Below are 18,276 nucleotides of genomic sequence, written 5' to 3' on the forward strand. Positions count from 1 at the left end.
GTTCGTTTCTCTGGAGGTCTTTTAAATATTACCAGTTTCACTGTCAAATAGCTAGTAAACTGGTTTCCCATTTATATGCTACTTCCTAGAAAGAAGAGATTGTACTGTTAGTTTAGAAGTACTAAATCCATTCTGTTTCTCCAAGTATTTTTACCTTGCATAGTTTAAAAACAGATAAACCAGAGAATATTTTATGTGTAAATTGTTATTGCAAATATAGAAGGCAGAGTAGTAAGAAATGTATTAGTCAATCAGAATTTCCCATGGCAATTTGACATAGATTGAGACTTAAAATACAATGGAATTCCTTCCATTCCTTTTACAAGACCTGGGAATTAATGTAGGTTTCTTAGACTCGTATTTAGCTTCAGGGAATGAAGATCTAGCTACTCAAGGTGGAACACAGTCAGTATTAAGAAATAAGATTATTCTTGAAATTCTAAGATTATAGTATTGAATTGATAATTATTTTTTCATTAAAGCTAGCAACCAAGACTTTTGGCTGTAAATTGTGTTTTGTCACCTTTTTTTTCCCCCATCTATGCGGATCACTTAAATTACAAATGATGGTACTAAGGTTGTGCATTTTCCCAACAACAAAGACCAATTTTTTTTTTTTCCCAATATAGTTCATATCACTTAGGTTTTAAGTTGTGCATTTTCTCCTGAACACATTGAAATAATTTGACTTAGTCTCTCAATACTACTTTTTCCCCCAACAATTTTGTCACAGATGGAAAAGAATAAAGTGCTGTGAAGAGTGGAAAGGGACATATGAGTGAGCTGGACAGAGGGACATCCTCCTGCTCTTGCCCCTCCTCTTCCCTCCGACAGAGAGAAGGTTTAGTCCTTAGATTAGAGGCCGAAGATGGAAGAGGCCACCTGGCACTAAGGTAAGGAAGCATCATGCCACTCTAAGCCTGGCCTCACATAAGAATTTGACAGTTTTCCCAAAGTAGTGTGGAGCTCTTGGGATGTTGTCATTTGAACACTGACTGTGTGTGGTGAGACCAGAACCTTTTGTTCCTCCCACTCAGATGTGTTCCATCTCACTGGGAATGACCCCTCACACCACGGAAGAGCTCCAATCGATGTTGGAGGAGGGGCCGGGGCATGGCTGGGCTAGGGAGAAAAAGAAGTACCTGTGAACCTGTAAGAAGTTAACACATTGGAGTTAAATGCTTAGGATGGGATGCCGAAGCTTTTGTTCAAGTATTCATATTGCAACAAAGTAAGATTTTTCCATAAATGAGTGTTGTATGTGTGTGCACTGGTATAATCATAAGATAACATTAAGATAACATTATTTGACAAGCTGATAGAATTATTTTGCATCTTTTTCAAAATGAACATTGAATGGTTTCAGTGAGTCTCTGTGTGTTATCAAAATTTGACAAATTATCTTCCCCTTCAAATTTTGCAGAAGTAAAAATGAGTAAAGTCAACCCTTGGAAAAACTTAACTGTGTAATTTTGCCGACCTTCAATTAGAAAGAAATTCTTCCTTTTTATGAAGGAAATGTAAAGTATCTAAAGGTAATTTTTTACTTTAAGCTCAACCTAAATTTTTTTCAGGTAAAGGTGCAGCTATCTTGTCTCTTCTGTCTAGGTGACTGTGTATGTTTCCATAAATGATGAGACCAGTGCTAGTTTGGTTAGTATTTCTCATAAAATTCTTGAGGATACAAGAGTGAGGAGTGTAGTTTCATAGTGGTGAAAAGATGAGGAGAAGCTCAGAAACAGTAACTTAATCTTGCTATTTAGGAAGAGAACCTTTGAGTACTGAACATTCCAATAGCACTGCTCGTGTGAAGACATACTAACCCTCAGAGATGTGATTAAAACTTATCATTCTTCGGCCTTTTTTTGTTTGGAGAAAACAATTTGCAAACCTCTCTTGTGTAATTTGCCACAATGGTTTTCATTTCTAGCCAAATTAAAACTGGGATAAGCTTTGAAATTTCCCTAATACCTCCATTTCTTCATATTTTGTTTGTTTGCTTACATGCACGCGGGAATGTGTGTAGTATGTTTTTGGTAGTTTTTTTGTGGAATAGCAATAATCTGCATAGACTAAAAAACCGTAAAGGCTAAAGAGGTCTTAAAAGCAAAGTGCTGCAATACCTCTCAAACTCTGCTATTCTTTGTGGCTACCCAGCATTTTTTATAGTGGGGCCCTAAGATAGGGGTATAATTGTGAAAAGTTGTGCAGATGGTCACTGAGTCTCTGAGTTTGAATGTAGTTATGAAGGTCAGTTATTAAGGACCTATAGGATGCATCTGTGTCAGGCCTGGGGTCTCTCTAGGCCAGTACTCCTCCTCTGTGAGTGGCAAATAGGAAGTTCTAGTTAGAGCTTGTGCACTTGGCCCATATCTGCAGATCATTCCCCTTTGTACTGCCGACACCAGTGGATTAAGAGTTAAGTATTTATTTTATTTTTCATCTTCTTAAGGGTTTCTCAACTTAGCTTTAGCAAAAGACTTTGTTTGCTATTTTTCCTTAGCAGATCCAGAAGTAAATTATGTTTGTTACTGCGGAAATTAAATCCACTGCATGTTTTAGATGTTTAAGAAATTGTACCTTCTGAACTGATGTCCTTCTGTGTGTAGCCTTAAATGCATCCTGCTGTGGGTTTGTACAACCTCAAATGGTGGTTCTAGATGAAAAGCATACTTTACTGGCAACAATCACATATGTTTTCTCAATGACTTGGAAGCTTTATCTAAAACTACATATTTCAGTTATCAAGCTGCAGATATTTTAATATCAACTTGTGTTAGAAATGGTAGTGAAGTTGGTCATGGATCACCCTGAAGCTGTCAAGCTAGTTGTTCTTGCAAGTGTTCAGCAATGAAAGTTTTGAGGGCCAAGTTGATCAACACCTATATAACCTCATCCCAGTTCAGACATACTGCAGGAATTTGTTAGTTTTGGCTGAGTTTATCAGATTAGTTCTCAACTCCTTTCTAATACCTGTAACTGGATCAGTCAGTATTACTACTGTTGATAAAAGTCTGGAGCTGAAATAGTCTGAATTCTCTGTAATTAATAGTTATGCACACCTAGCTCATTCAATTTCATTCTGTCTTTTCTCTATAAACTTATTTTCTCACCCTTTCTTTCTCTTACACTCTTTTTCTGTTGTATTCAGTTTCCTAATCGCTTTAATATTCCCACCCTTTTTTTCTCTTTCTCTTTATTTGTATCTGTACTTAGTTACCACCTTTTCTGTCTTACTGCAGAACTGAGCAGCCTCAGAAGAGTTGCATTTATTTACTGTCATACTTTACCCTGCTGTGGTAACATAACACGCACCGACTCTCTGCAAAGGCTCAGATTCAGCTTTACAGAGTCCCGGTTGCTTTATATGGAAAAATAAGATTAGGGAGATACATGAAATGATACTCAACAGAAGGTTAATTACTTATATATTGTAAAAACAGGCTTCTTTCCTACTCCATGACTCCAACAACAGTTGCCATTTTTGGAAGGTTTGTGTCAGGCCAAGGACTAGGTTGTTACATTCTTTTGCTTTTTTTCTGTTTTTCAAGTAACTCTTAATTAAAGTGGTTGACTCTTTCTTGCATAAGTAATTTGTATTGATGGAAAAAGATAATATTGCAGTTTTGGAGAGCTGTATGAAATGAACTGTGTCCCTGATGACAAGAAATTTTAAGAAACATAGGATGTTAAAAATAACTTGATGGCAGAACAGAGATTCTGTGGAACATAATCCCATGGAAGCTCTTGATTTTTCATGTCTTAACTGTTGGAATTGCATCTGGCAATGTAATGTGAGTGGTCGCATTTTAAAGGCTTTAAGCAAGAAAAGTGAAACAGTGAGTGCAGGCCTTACACTTGACAGAATGTCTTGAGGAAGAGCTGTATGACTTAAATAGATTTGAAAACTTATGAATAGAACTACCAAAGCAACAACACGTTTCTTCTGAAGGCTGCCCAGATTAGACTAATACTCATCCCAGAGTTTTAAACCTTCACAATTACCAAGTTATTTTGATGTTGATAAAGTTTATAGCTGTTGGAAGGAATTTGCTCCCTTTGAGCTTCTCTGATTTGGTTTATATCCTCTTGTTCCACCACAGCTGAGTCAAAAGTTTATCCATATATAGGCATTGCCAGCCAGTTATATCACTTTCTAGACACAGCTGAAGTTTTCCTTTTATGTTAGCAGTCATGTCAATGATGACAGACATCATATTTTCCGTATTCATTTTGCTATCATGTGACCACAGAGTCTAATTTTCATGAGGAATATTTGCCTGCAACAAATGTCAGATTGACCTAAAAAATGTTTAATTCTGTGCTTCCTCTCAGCCTTATTTTCTCAAGCTAGCTGGATAAGAGTTATTTCAGTTGTAATTAGGTCATTATAAATCATGTTCTATCATTTATATTACCTCATGAATGCTTGAGAGAAAACATAAGGTTAGACAGTCATGGAGCAGTGAGGGCTGGCTGCTCCACAAGACGAGGTGAGGCAGGAGTGAGGTCAGGAAGGCAGCTCTGGTGAGGGGAACCAGGGTCAGACACACCCCTCGGGTGGCCAGGCTGAGGACAAATGGAGGCCAGGTGAGGGGATATCAGCCCACAGGGGGGGCGGATCAACAGGGCCAGTGACCAGGCACAGGCTCAGCTGCATCACTCACAGCAGGAGGTGTAGCTCAGGTGGGGGGCAAATGGTAGAGACTCTGCTTAATAGCAGCTCCCAGGGAAGGGGTTTGTCCCCAGGCTTCGGTGCTGCTTGGGAGCCTCTCTGCCTGGTGAGTGAAGGAGGGGGACAGCCTGCAGCTGTGCTGACCTGGCCCTGAGCCCAGGCTGACAAGCCTCCAGGAGGGGGAATGCTCTTGGGGCCCTTGCATATACTCTGCAGTCTTAAAAGTTTAAAGAGTTGTTCAATGTTGGTATATTTACTTATTCCATTCTCTAGAAAGATTTCTAAATCCATATTTAGAACCTTTATTTTTTCAGCCTGCTGGAGGAGGCTGAAGATCCTTGACAAAATCCCATGGGTGTTTTGAATGTTCATTGGAGTTAAATGTCTTCTCTGTTTTACTTCTACCAAGTTTGTTATTATTTTGCTGTTCCATTGGTACTTAAAGTATTGTCACCTGAGTTATAACCCAGGCCAAATGACATGCGAATTATCTTTTGTTTATCCTGTGTTGTTCCATTTTATTGATTTTAAGTAGCAGCATCTGTGGGGAATGTCACCAGCTGTGCAGAGTGGCAAAGCCATAATGCAAGGCTTATTTTCTCTCACATGTTCTGTTTAGTTCCATGAGATGCCTTTCTCATAGCAAGGCTGTCTAATGTTTTGTGATCACAGTTCCTATTACTTCTGGTCTGCCAGGGCTATTGTTTTTGTTGAACTTTGCAAACTGAATGTCTGAATTAATTCAGGGTGAAAGCAACACATAAAGAAAGAGGACTTTATTTTTTTAACCATGTTACTGATTTAGGCTTTTAATTATACTAGTTGTACTGTATAAATGAGGAGAAAGATAATGGGGTGAATGTCAGAAGGCTGTGAGCATAGGGGAAGGCTACTGAAGCCAACATTTCAACCATCAGTCTTTAAAATTAAAGCATTTAGTGCTAGTACCAGTTTAGGATATTCTCTCTATCTTCCAGCTCTGCCCTTGGTGCTTCCTCTGTTGTGTGATGTGCCAACAGTTCTGAAGTGAGCTGGCTTAAAGGGAGCATGGAGCCCAGCAGGAATACCTTGTGATGATTTTCCAACTGTTTCCTCTTGTGAAACAATGTATCTGGAATGCACCAGATTAACCACAGAAGCTCTTGCTGTATGCTGTACGTGGGAAGACCATACTAGATATCAGTTACAGATTCTTACTAATATTTCTAATGCGAAAAAACCTCTGTTTAGAAGAAATATGAAGAACCAATCAAAGCTTTGTGGGTTTGCTCTAGTAGGTCTTCTTTGATGGTCAATTTGAAATGTAGCTAATATTTTGTTAGAGAGAAAGGCAAAATAAATATTTAATGGAAATGTAAAGCTTTTTCTGGAAAGAAGCATTGTCAGTTTAGAAGAAAATTTCAAAATATGTATCAAGATCCTAGAATCAGAGATGGGTGTGATGGTATTAGTGCATATGATTCAGTTAATGCCATGGTGTACTGACATGAAAGCAAGAATTAAAATGTGACTAATTCTTGAACACCTAAACTTTTGAAATACCTTTCATATAGACACTTAAAGGAGATAAATGGGACTTTTTGCATTCTGATATAATAATTTTAGGAAATTTGGTATCACCACTTAATCTTTTAAATGGTAAGAGTCCTCTCTGAAAATCTAATTCAAGACAGCAAGGTCACAGTGCTGAGAGCAGCTATCAAAGGATATGAAACAGAAGGGCTTCTAACTTAACTTTTTAAACCCTTTTATTTGGTCTGATACATTAAACATGAGTGGTGTTGCGTTGCTTACAGAAGTAAACAGTGTAATAGTTAAAAACTCACATTGCTCCTCCCTGCCTGTATTAGCCTTTCCCACAATGGTTGGTATTTACTTTAACTATAGAACTGAGGAGTTAAAACAGTTTTAAATCTACCACCTGTCATTCTTTTTTTTTTTTTTTCCCCACATTGCATACATAATTTCTTTTTTCTTCATACAGATGCTGTAAATCTTCCAGATTATATTTCTTCTTGTGTAAAATAAGGCTGGTAACTCTCTGAGATTGTATTTCTTGTGCAAAACATGACAGAAGCATACTCTGCTACAGAATGACAACAAATACACCATGTTTTACTAGTGGCATAAATTTCCGTGCCATGTGTTTAGAAATGGATTTATCAACCATTTAAGGTTCTTTAAAAAGGTGTTTGTAAGCTTTTAGTAGTTGAGTGTACAGCACTTGATATAAATCTGTTAGTCCTTTTATCTGCATAAACAGTTTTATGTCTATAAGTGTGAGATGAATAGGGATTTAGTCCTGCAATTACAAGTTCCTTTACTATTTTTGGCTTCCAGCCAGAGCAGCATGGAGTAAACAGGAAGGATTTCTCTTCTTATCCCTGGTGTTTGATAGTAGTGGCTCTGTACTGATTTTTGCAGCTAGCAAGCCATTTGATGACCCACTGGCATTCCTAAGCTTGTCTGCAGTGACTATGCCATTCTGAATAGAGCAGCAGTACAGCTTTACTTAGACTTACTGTGTTGGAGAGGGTCATTACTGCCTGTTAATTTTACTTTGACCTTATCTAAACATTTTAAAAGGTCAAAATAAAACAACTAAGTCTATTACAGTAGAGCAAATCTATGTCATGTTGCTACCTTGTGCATAAACCTTTTTGTTAGTGTAGCACAAATAATATTTGTCCTGCCAAAAAGACTAGCTAGCTTTATGCTTTTCAGCTTTTGTGTGGTATTTTTAGAGCCTAAGCATTCCACAAAAACTTTAGAGAAAATGAGTCGAAGAATGAACTGTGCAACTCTGTCATGAGTCGATGCCAGTAAAGTTAGGATATTTGCTTAATATTTCAGCCCTGATCCCAGGACTGTCATCTTTAAAAGGGCCTATAAAGGTTTTCTTGCCTAGCTGGGGCCCTAACTATAGATTTGAAAGTCATGAATTCTTTGTCTCTGTACATGGATGGTACTTATTATAGAGTATCCAAAGTATGTGAACATCATTAAAAATATGCTAAAATATCACTGGCAATCTATTAGATTATTTTGTCCTAGATTTTTGAGAATATACGATATTCAAAGGTAATTTCAGTGTAGATTTCACAGAATGTGTATCTTCCTCTTTTCTAGTCATTAGCTATTAGAATTAAGTGGAATTAATATATGTATTTAAAATGCTTTTCCTAAAACAATGTTTTGAATACTGACAGGCATTTTTGAAAACGAATATTTGTGTGATTCTTGTCATCTGGAAAATACCTTAGCTGAAACAGGGCTGAATATGTTACACTGAAGAATCTTTATTCTAGCTACATTTGTATTACAGAGTCTAACAGAGAGCCCTATGACCTTTTGTCACACTGTTCTCAGAAGAGCTAAATGCTACCTCCCAGGTATTTTGAGTCTCTATGGTTTAATTAGTCCTGATTTCCTAATTAGATTCATTACCAGAATGTAAATTCTTTGTGTAAAACCGACTTATAAAATGCATAGTCAAGCTATCATTGAGAAGCTAGTTCTTCACATCTCCAAGTGTGAATGTAGTTTCAGCAAAGATGGGTTTACACAGAGCTGATAAACATGTTGTTTTGGATGTAATTTGAGGGTCAAAGCACAATAGTGAAGACCGTTAGAATGACTGTTGGAAAAAAAAATTAATAAGTCTTTACCCTCCTTGCCGCTCCTTTAAATTAAGTAGCATTCAGTTTTTGCTGTCAGTCCTTTTATGTTTCATCTTGGGGCTAAAATGACAAGGAAAAAGGTAAAACACATCCAAAAATGAATCCTTGACAAAATCACTAATTATGGGATGGTGGAGAAACTTCTGTCACCCCAGAAATTATATTAGAACCTTTTTTATTGCCATCACTGATAGTCCTAACAAATGAAACTAATTTCTTATCTTCACTTGCATGAAGACTTGGGAAATTTTTGCACGTATGTAGTTCAGTTCTTGAGTTGCCATTACATGAACTAGGGCCATGTTTTCCCCGTGTGTTCTTGATATCTGGGCAAGTCCAGCTGTTAAGCAGATACAGCTTATCCTGGTTCTGTGTTAATTATCCAATCTGCTGTAATTTTTATTTCCATTTTTGAGAATGTGTTCCTCTAGTGTAAACCCTGCCTGTATTCATATAGGACTTCCAAGAGTCACACTTCCAAAAGATCAGAGAACTTAGAAAAAAATAGTACAAGAATCTATTGTATATATTAATATGCTCAACAAATACAATTTTATATTTTCATATCTTGTAAGTTGAGATAACTTCCTGAGTAGGTATTGCCTCATTCATAGGACCTTGGGTAACCTTCCCTCTTAATTAACCTTGAGAAAGCATGTAAGTGTAAGCCTACAGATTAATTTTTACTTCTGTGTGTACTTTGCTGTCCGCCAGAAGAAACATTTAATTTCCTGGTGACGGGTAGTCCTCTGTGAGGAAAGAATCCCATTCTTTCTGCTGTTATTATGAGGTCCAATACTTAGAGCTTTCTCAATAATGTACAAACAAAGGATCTCTGTGAATTTGAATGAAATAAATACATACAGGAAATACTGTTGATCACCAGCCTGTATTCTTAACACAAATATAGCAATCTAGACTGAAATGCAAATAGCACTGCTAGAATTTTTAAAATACTGCTTTGAATGGCCATAAATGTCTTTTATACTTCCAGAATAGATAAACCATCTCAAACACATGCCCAAGTTTAAATGTTTCATAGCTTCCAGTGAGCAAATTGCTCTTTGTCAGTGAGTGTCTCTTGACTTCTGGCAAACAGTGTAACACTGAGGCTGGCTCTGTGTCAGCTTCAGCTGATGGAATCTGCAGTAGCTTCCTATAGATAGTAGTCAGTAAAACCTCTGTAACATAAACCATTGCCTAATAAAAAGTAAAACCCCTTCCTGCCCCTGCCAACTATGACAATTTAGTGATTTGAGCCAGCTCTAAGCTTTGCCTTTTGCTCTAAAGAAAGGTTGATGTATCATCCTGTTAGCTTCATTTGTTTGAGGCTCTGAGATCTTGTCTCACTGCTTAGACCCTGCTTGTCTGCTTTGTTGTCACTTGGATGACTTCCGAAGAATTGTTTAGGCCAATGCCTTCTATGGAAACACAAAATTTTCCAGAGTTTTAAGTAGAATGTTAAGCATTTCAGTATAAGGTTGCACCTTATGTATTAACATGTCTTTCATCTACAGATAAATCTGATTTCTATCAAAGACAGTGGAAAAACTATGATCACTCTCAGAGAAAAATGTGTTTGTTTTCCCCCAGTTATGTTTTTTGTGTGTTTGTTTGTTTTTTACATTGTAAAAAAAGCTATGTCTGCCTTTAAAAAAAAAAATGATAATGCTTTTACAGTTTCTGGTCCATCACCTTCCTTATCCTCTATGCAAGGAGCTCTAGATAAAAGTGGCAGGAGGTCACATCCGGACTTCTTGTTAGATTATCCAGAAGTTTATCTGCTAGAAATGATTAATTCAAAGAAAACATAAAACTAGCTATATTACACTTCTATTAGAATAACTGCAGTCCTCTTGGAGACAGTCTCTGAGTGTTACATCCTAATTCTCACCTGTTTTACACAGATCTTTCTCTTTGAAAGATTTTCCGTTTTTATCCCTCTGTGCCTAAACATGGATGAGTGAGGACTACTTAGTTTTTCATCTTGGGCCTGAATATAGAAGTATTTTTCACTTATTGCTTTTCTTGAGGGAAGTAGAAAAGAAAGAATGCCTTATTTGGAGTAATCTTAAGAAACTAGACTAATTGATGAGCAGCAGACATATTGGGTTGATCTCTACAAATATCAGTGAGAGCTTGTCTTGGACTCAAGAAAGGGGCTGTAGTGCTACAAGAAATAGACATAAGCAGAATTCAGAGGAAAATATATGAGATTGCGTGGACCTTCTGCCATCAGGAGTAAGCAATAATTAAAATTATGTATTTGTACCTAGTCAGATCTTGAGTATAACTACCTTTTTTATATGTCAGGAGTTTGTCTTGACTTATTTAGCATCTATAGATAATGTCTACTCTGGCACTTTGCTGTTGCTTTTTTTTTTTTTTAAAAAAAAGAAAAATTGTAGGTTCAAAATTATCAAATTGTTACTTTATTTGTGCTTTATCATTGACCACCTGGTTCATCTGCTTCATAACTGTCTGACATGAATGGAATTGTTTTGCAATAATTCATGTTTAGTGTAATCTAACTATTATTATTAGTTGATATTTGGACTTGCCTTATGCATGTACTGTTTAGAATTGGCTATTAATTGTTTTTTTTTGGTCTTGAGAGAATGGAATAACTTCTTCCCTCCATGAATTTACTTATCAGCCATAATATCTACTTCAGGATATTTTGCCCTCACTGAAGTCAGTGACAAAACCCAACAAAACTTCCACCTATGTGTCAATATATTAAACATATTCAAATAGGTGATGATTCCATAATACTTACCTGAATCATTGTGTATCAGGACTGAAATACTAGGGGCAAACACTGAATTCTTACTGGTCTCCCAGTTGGTTTTAGTTTTTTTGTTGGTTGGTTTGGGGGTTTTTTGTTCACATGTGGTTTCTTTTTTTTTTTCTTTTTTAAACAACCAACCAACCAAAACACAAAACAAACAGTAAATCAATTAAAACAAAACACAAAGCAAGTCTAATATGTGTTTAGAAATCTTGGTAACATAGAGCAAAGTACCTGCACGGAGACATTAAGTGATCAGTTTTTTCAGTATTTTAAGATCATTGATTGTGGCTTAGATGTTTGTTACTTTAGTCCAAAGCTGAGATTGCTTTTCTTGGCATTGCTCTCATGTATGACCTGGTGTTCCATAGGTCTGAAAGATAAGCTGTCTGTAGCAATCTAGTGCATTTTAGACATGTAACCATCATGAACAGAATTTTCCTCCTAGCGAAAAGGCTGCCTGCTATAAGAAAATTGGAACGAGGTGCTGAGCATTGTAGAAACACCTGCAAAAAGAAAACCCATCATAACAAACTAGCTCTCATCTCATAGAAAACATAACCTAGATGAGTAGGATGAAAAGTTGGGGGAAAAAAATGTTAACAGATGTGATATTAATTGTTCTGATCTACAGTTGTGTGATAATTACATACTTTTATTTAGAGATATTTAGAAATCAGTTTAAGATCAAAGGAAAACAGGTGAAATGTGTGGGGAATATGTTTTTATATTGATTGGTTTGTTTCTCTTGGAAGACCTTCATTGTCCCTTTGCTCACCTTTGAAAAAGCAGTTCCATCAACTGCATTCTGGTGGTTCTACCCTGAAGTTTTAAATTGTTTGTTAGACAAAGCCAAATTTTTTCTTTTAAAGAAAAATCTGTATTGCTTCCTACATTTTGAGGGCTACAGAGATGCCTGAATATCTTATTTTTTCAATTTGATACTCCTACAAATACGGTTTCACCACTGTTTTGCCTGGATTATGGCATCTACTGGGAAAGATAAAATGCCTACAAGTACGCCACAGTTATCATGGTATGATAAAAATACAGACTTCTGTCTGAGATGGAAATAGATACAAAAAAAACGGAAGGAAAATAAATACACAGGACACTTGCAATGTACAAAATAGTGAGTTAGATTTGTGTGTGTGATACTTGCAGTAGCTTTGACCCTCCAGAGGTCAGGTTTCTGGGATAAAATATTAATACATGACACTTTTAAGAGAATGTACAGTAGCAAATAATTTAATTTGGAAAGTGCTCTTATTTCTCATGTGCTATGATAAAAGCATAACATACACAGGAATCACTGTGGGTAGAAAACTTTAATATTCTCTGTTTAGCTTTTTCCGTATTAGCTTAGGTTTTTGAATGACAGGAAAGCAGTTTAGATCTCTGTTTTATTGCCTGTTCTCTTAAATTTAAAGCAGTAATGCCAGAGCTATACTGAAGCTTATTATGTACAACGTCTTGTTCTTCTGCAGTGAGTTAGGCAGACATTAACAAAAGCTATTACAATTATAACTTTATTGAACTTTGTGAAGTAGTTTGAAATCCTTGAAGATTAATTTTACAGTAGAACTAATGTTGCAACATATTGAACTGAGAGAACCTATTGAACTCAGCGTTGCAGTTGTTAAACACTGATTAATTACTATGGTAAATAGCAGATCATCAGTTCTCTCTGTCTTCAGTTAAAACTGGCAAACCAAACTATCCAAATACCTGTACAAGAAGGGACGGAGTCAGAAAACCAGGTTGGATTCATACATGAACTTTGTAAGTTTGGACAACTTTGATATGAAAGAGAGAATTGAGTTTTCATTTTTCCATAGTAAGTAATTATTGTTGTTAGAGTGGATTTGAAGCAGAGTCAATGTATTTTGTAAAGCACTCTGTTGTAAATAATGTTAGTTTGTGTAAGTAACAGGGCACAGATGGAAATATTCACACCACTTACAGGCATATAATTTAAGTGTGTAAATCAAGCAGTTAATCTGTCTAGGCTTCTAATATAGTCAATACATGGAAAGAAGGGGATTGTAAATATGCCAACAGAGGGTCCAGCTCCAGAATCTCTGGCGTACGGTAGCATTGTCTATACCAATGAATAATGACTTACCTGTCACATCTTAGCTGCCACTCTACAAGACAGATCTGTCTGGCTTTATTCACAGGAAAGCTCAATTGAAATCAGTCAAACTACAATTTCTGTGGAGTGTCATTTCCTCCATTTCTTTGCTAGGATGGTGTAGGTCTTGTCTTGCTAGCTAGTCCTTTCATTTAAAACAAGAATGGTCTGTGCCTCTACATGTATTATACAGATTTGTGTTCTGCTTCTGTCAAGACAGGAGCTGTCACACTCACAGAAGAATTTGTGGGGCTGGTACAAGAGAAACATAGCAGAATTTATGCTTTGATGGATATTTTGTATCTTTGTTTAGGTTGTTTGGGAATTTTCCTTATTTTTTAATTTCATGAGAGATGGTAGTTGATAGGTGACTAGAGTCACTAAGGTTTCAGTTCTTATCTTTCATCCACCTAAAGTCACCATTTTCAGACATCTTCCCTTAAAATAACATGCCTTTTTGTTTTCATTTTTTATTCTCTGTTTTCAAAGAAAGCCACAGCAGTGTGTGCTGGGAGGCAGACAGATGAAAATTCTGTGTTTGTTAGTGTGGCTGAGAGCAGATCTTCCCTCTCTTTTAAATGCAGCCCTGTTTTCAAATCTGATACAATTCATAACAGTGCTCTTATGCCAGTTTTTCCATGATAGCACTGTGGTTTGGTGCTAGTATAGGCTATATTAGCAATATTAGCAAATCTAGTCTTTCGTTATAGGTCTTGCTTCTGGTATGGAAAGCGATAAGAAAATAAAAGTTTCTGAAATGTTGTATCATAAAGAACCTTTTTTTCCTTCATGTAATATACTTTTCCTTTCTTTCAAAGACTTGCTGGTGCTTATAGACTAACATAACATTTTATTTTTTTATACTGGCTGATGAAAGCTTAATGAGACAAAAGCTGGAAATTATTGGGGATAGGAGTGGTTTCAGTCTGTAGGTTACAGGCAAATAGAGGGTGGAGTCAAACTTGAAAAATATAACTGTAGCAAATAAAGTTAGAGGGTCTGACAGTATTTTCTGTTTTCTCTGTGAAATCTCTGTAGCTGAAATCTGAGTGTGGAATTGCATTAACAGGACCAACATCAATTGCAATTGTTCCTCTAATTAATAAAGAAATCTGTTTCTCTGTGCAAAAGTTTAATGGTAATAGCTTTCTCAGCTAAAATGTCTTACTGTAGAGTCCTAATTCAATTGTTTCTTCCCTGTTTCTTTTACAACTGTAGCTAATATTGCTATTGTAATTTGGGTGTATTAGACCACCAAGGATGAGTAGTTAGCTTTATTCTGTGTCTGCAACTGGAATGGTTCATCTTGTGTTGGGTAAGGAAAAAATGGCTGTTATTTTTTCAGTGGGTTGTATCAGGGCTGTTATCATACCAGTAAATATTTAATAAAAGGGTAGAACATTTTTTCCTTGTCCTTTCAGCAGAGAGGGTCAGCTACTTGTCTTTACAGCTAATATCTAATAGAAGGTATATCCTTGCAGTATTCTTAATTGCCTATTGTCATTCCTCTCAGACTCTGTATCAGCAACCAGGAGAGCATTTTGGATATCAGGATTATGCAAAATCAAATCATCCAGTTCCTATTAGCTGACAAATTCTGGGTAGTGTCCTGCTATAACTCCTGCTGTGCTCCAGTTCATGGTTGTAGTATGTTACCCCAAGAAATTATGTCAAGGAAAGTGAAAATTGGTTTATAAAAAAGATCATATATGCTGTTTACAAGACTTGAGAGCAACTCTGTTATCCATTATAGCATTTCAAATGTTGTAGGAGAGAAGGCTTAGTAATGTTGAAAAGGAAGAATAGACAGCTTTGAATGTGGTTTGTACATTTGCAAAAGGGGGAATTCCAACTCCGAGATTAGGGTTAGTGATAAAACTACGGACTCAACATGTATAAAGAACTGAGGTACAGCACTGGTGTTCTGTCTCATCAGTCAACTGTAAAACTTGTCGTGAAGCTTGATTTTTGCATAATCCTGATATCCTGGAAACACAGCATTTGGAATTCTTTCTTAAGAACCACCTGTCTTGGTTTTGAATTTTTTCCTGCTTCTCATCAAGTGCATGAAGACCAGAAACAACATATTTTTTAAAAAAAGTAAGCAGAAGGAGAAAGCTGATTTTTAAGTTATTATTATAATTTATTTGGAAGATTTCTTTATTGGAAAAAACCCAAAGCATTGGGGAATATGGATGCAAGAAATGCACCTGCTGGTTTACAGCACAGGCTGTTCTTTTTGAAATGGTTTCTTGCAGGAGGAGTTGTATCTCAGCTTTATTTTAGTTAGAGAACCCATAACAGTAGCTTTAACTATCTTTGAGAAAAATTTCAAAGATATTCAGTATTTGTTGGAATACTAAATATGTTCTGTATTATTGCTTTCCTTTTGTATGGATAATTCATTTTGAATGACATCGTGGAGTCTGGGTTTTCCCTATTATCATGCCAAGTTGATAGACTCCACAGTGCAAATAAAACTGGAACTTTGAAGGTCAAATATATTTTAAAATGTGTTCTTCAAGAATATTTCTTGGTTTAGAAGATGAGAAATAATGCGCAGAGAGGAACGTAATCCCTTAGACAGAAATCTAATATTCTCTTTGGGGAACTGTAATTTGCTGAAGTTCATGAGAGTCAAACACAATATGTAAATGTCACTCAATACAAAAAAAAAAAAAAAAAAACAAAACACAAAAAGGGAAATGCATTTGCGAATATGTTATTACAATTCTGTATGCTTTCAAAAATTTTTTGTCAAGGCTTGTAGAATCGTTGGAATATAGTTGAAGCCAGGCTTCTGTTAGTAGTCTGTGATTGGCACATACCCTCAGTGTTCTCAGTGAGTTTTAAAGCCACCATAAATGCCTTTCTAAGTAGAAAGTATGTGAATTTTTCATATTGGAAGCAGACGTAGCATCAGAAAAAATTCTCTGGGATATTTTGTATGTAATAATATCAGATCATTTTATTTTTTTCCTTCATGGCTATCTTTCAGGGAGAAAATAGTCTGAAGACAGGATCCTCATCTACGTCTCCAAGAAAATAAATCAAAACTTTGTGGAAAAAAATTCATAAACGCCCTTGTACATGGAAACTCCGTTTCCGACCTCCTACCTGGATTGCTCCCAAATAGGGCAGAGTGTCTTGGAGACAGGAAAGGTAATTAACATTTTTGAGAAGACTTTATGCTCTGATGAAAAATGCTTTGCTTTGCAAAGGTTCCCGACAGGGCTGTATCCTTTTCTGTCCCCGACACCCTTATTCATTACCCCAAGGAAACATTTATCTGGAAGAAGTAAATGTAATGCTTTGGAAAGGTTTCTGTATTCCTGACCAGACATTTAAAAGCAGGGCTTGCTAGAAGCTTTCCAGCTCATTAAACAAATTGAATTAACTTATTTAGTCCTCAGGCCTGGGGATGGCAAAACTCAGTTCTGTGGAGGTGGCAGCCTGGTCAATCTTCAGCCTCCCCTTCTGCGTGCTTCCACGTCTTCCCTTCTTCATGCCCAGCCCTTTTGGAGGGCAACCTGACAGCTGCATGGTCTTCCACCCCCAGCTTCTCACACAGCCTCTGCTTTTATGGTGATTTTTGCTGTCCCATTTGAGGCCTTAGGAAACTGCTGCCTTTGCCAGCTGTTAAAACTGATGCATGGGATCAGCCCTGTTTGGAAAAAAATTTTCCTGCTAGAAAACAATTATTTGAGATACAATGTGTGCTCGGAGAATATTTGTCAAAAGGTGAAGCTGAATACCCAATTTCCATGTAAATCTTCTCGATACCACTTGTTAATTAAATGTTACTATTGAGAAGTAGTCAAATGAAACCAACAAAATAAATTACTTTTCATTGCTGTATGTCTGCATGTGTGTGCATATTAAAGATAATTTTAACCAGAGATTTAAAATAAATGTAGATAACTGTGGCCTAGACAAAAGCTGACCCAGCCAAAAGCATTTTGTAGTTTGTCACAAGATGGTGACATCATCCACAACATAAAAATATATCCCTGCCAAAATTTTTCAGAACACAACAGCTGCAAGTTCTCTTTTAGATGAGAAAGTTATTGAAATAATATCTTAAGGAAATTTATAGCTAGGAGAGCTTCTGTCATAAATGCTTTGATAAATATTTAGAATAGAGAATGAAACAAATTGCTCTGTTGAATTATTTGTTGGTTAAAAGGTACAACAAATAACTAAGATGTTTTTAGCTAAATTATTTTACAAATCTATTTTTCTTTAATTTGAGAACAAATAGAGATTGCATCCTGGTGGGAATTCAACTCTTATTGCCAAGATGGGGACTAACATTTCCTTTTAGAAGCACAGTAACTGTGATGTCCAAGAGTTAGTACCTGATAATAAGGAATATTACCACTGTAATAGCATTGTGGAGAAGGCATAGGAGAAGGTACAACCCCCGAAGTGACAGTGGCTATGGTAAGATCGCACACCAGAGGAGTGGAGTGAGAATTGAGGAGCAGCAGAAGAAAAGGAACCATTTTTAACTGGCAATTAATTAAATTGATTGGAATTATCCAACTGTTTTGTTGCCCGTGGCAATATACCTTTCCTTCTTTCTCAGCATCCAGAACTGTTGTTTCAGACATCTTAGAGGTTACACTTCTGACCTGTCTCTGTTTCTGGGTTTCAGATCATGAATTTGTTGAAGCTTTCTCTGAACCTTTGTTATGTTGTCCCCTTTTAGCCTTCCCCTTTGCCCTTGAAGAGTCCCAGCCTATTTAGTTTGTCCTTATAAGGCAGCCATTCCATCCACTTGATATTTTCAGTTGCCCTTCATTGGCCTCTTCTAAGTTGATTCCGTCCTTTTCAGAGGCATCCATCCTTTCCAAGGTGACCAGACCATTCAGCACTCAGGATGAGGATAGAGCAAGATTTTATACAGTCACAAAACGAAGCACTTTGTCTTGTTTTTCATACCCTTCCTGAATGACGCCTGATGATCTGTTGGCTTTTTTGGCTGACACTGCCT

General features: G+C 36.6%; 1 long non-coding RNA gene across 1 annotated transcript in view; it reads left to right on the forward strand.

The window, feature by feature from the left end:
- LOC136102947 (uncharacterized) overlaps positions 1–18,276 on the forward strand; it is an 88,433-nt gene that overhangs the window by 372 nt on the left and 69,785 nt on the right. Inside the window, exons 2-3 of the long non-coding RNA XR_010651529.2 lie at positions 734–893; positions 16,279–16,442. This is a non-coding gene — a long non-coding RNA (uncharacterized lncRNA). The remainder of the gene's footprint in view (positions 1–733; positions 894–16,278; positions 16,443–18,276) is intronic.

The sequence above is a fragment of the Patagioenas fasciata genome, chromosome 7, assembly GCF_037038585.1.
Source record: "Patagioenas fasciata isolate bPatFas1 chromosome 7, bPatFas1.hap1, whole genome shotgun sequence".
Taxonomy (NCBI): domain Eukaryota; kingdom Metazoa; phylum Chordata; class Aves; order Columbiformes; family Columbidae; genus Patagioenas; species Patagioenas fasciata.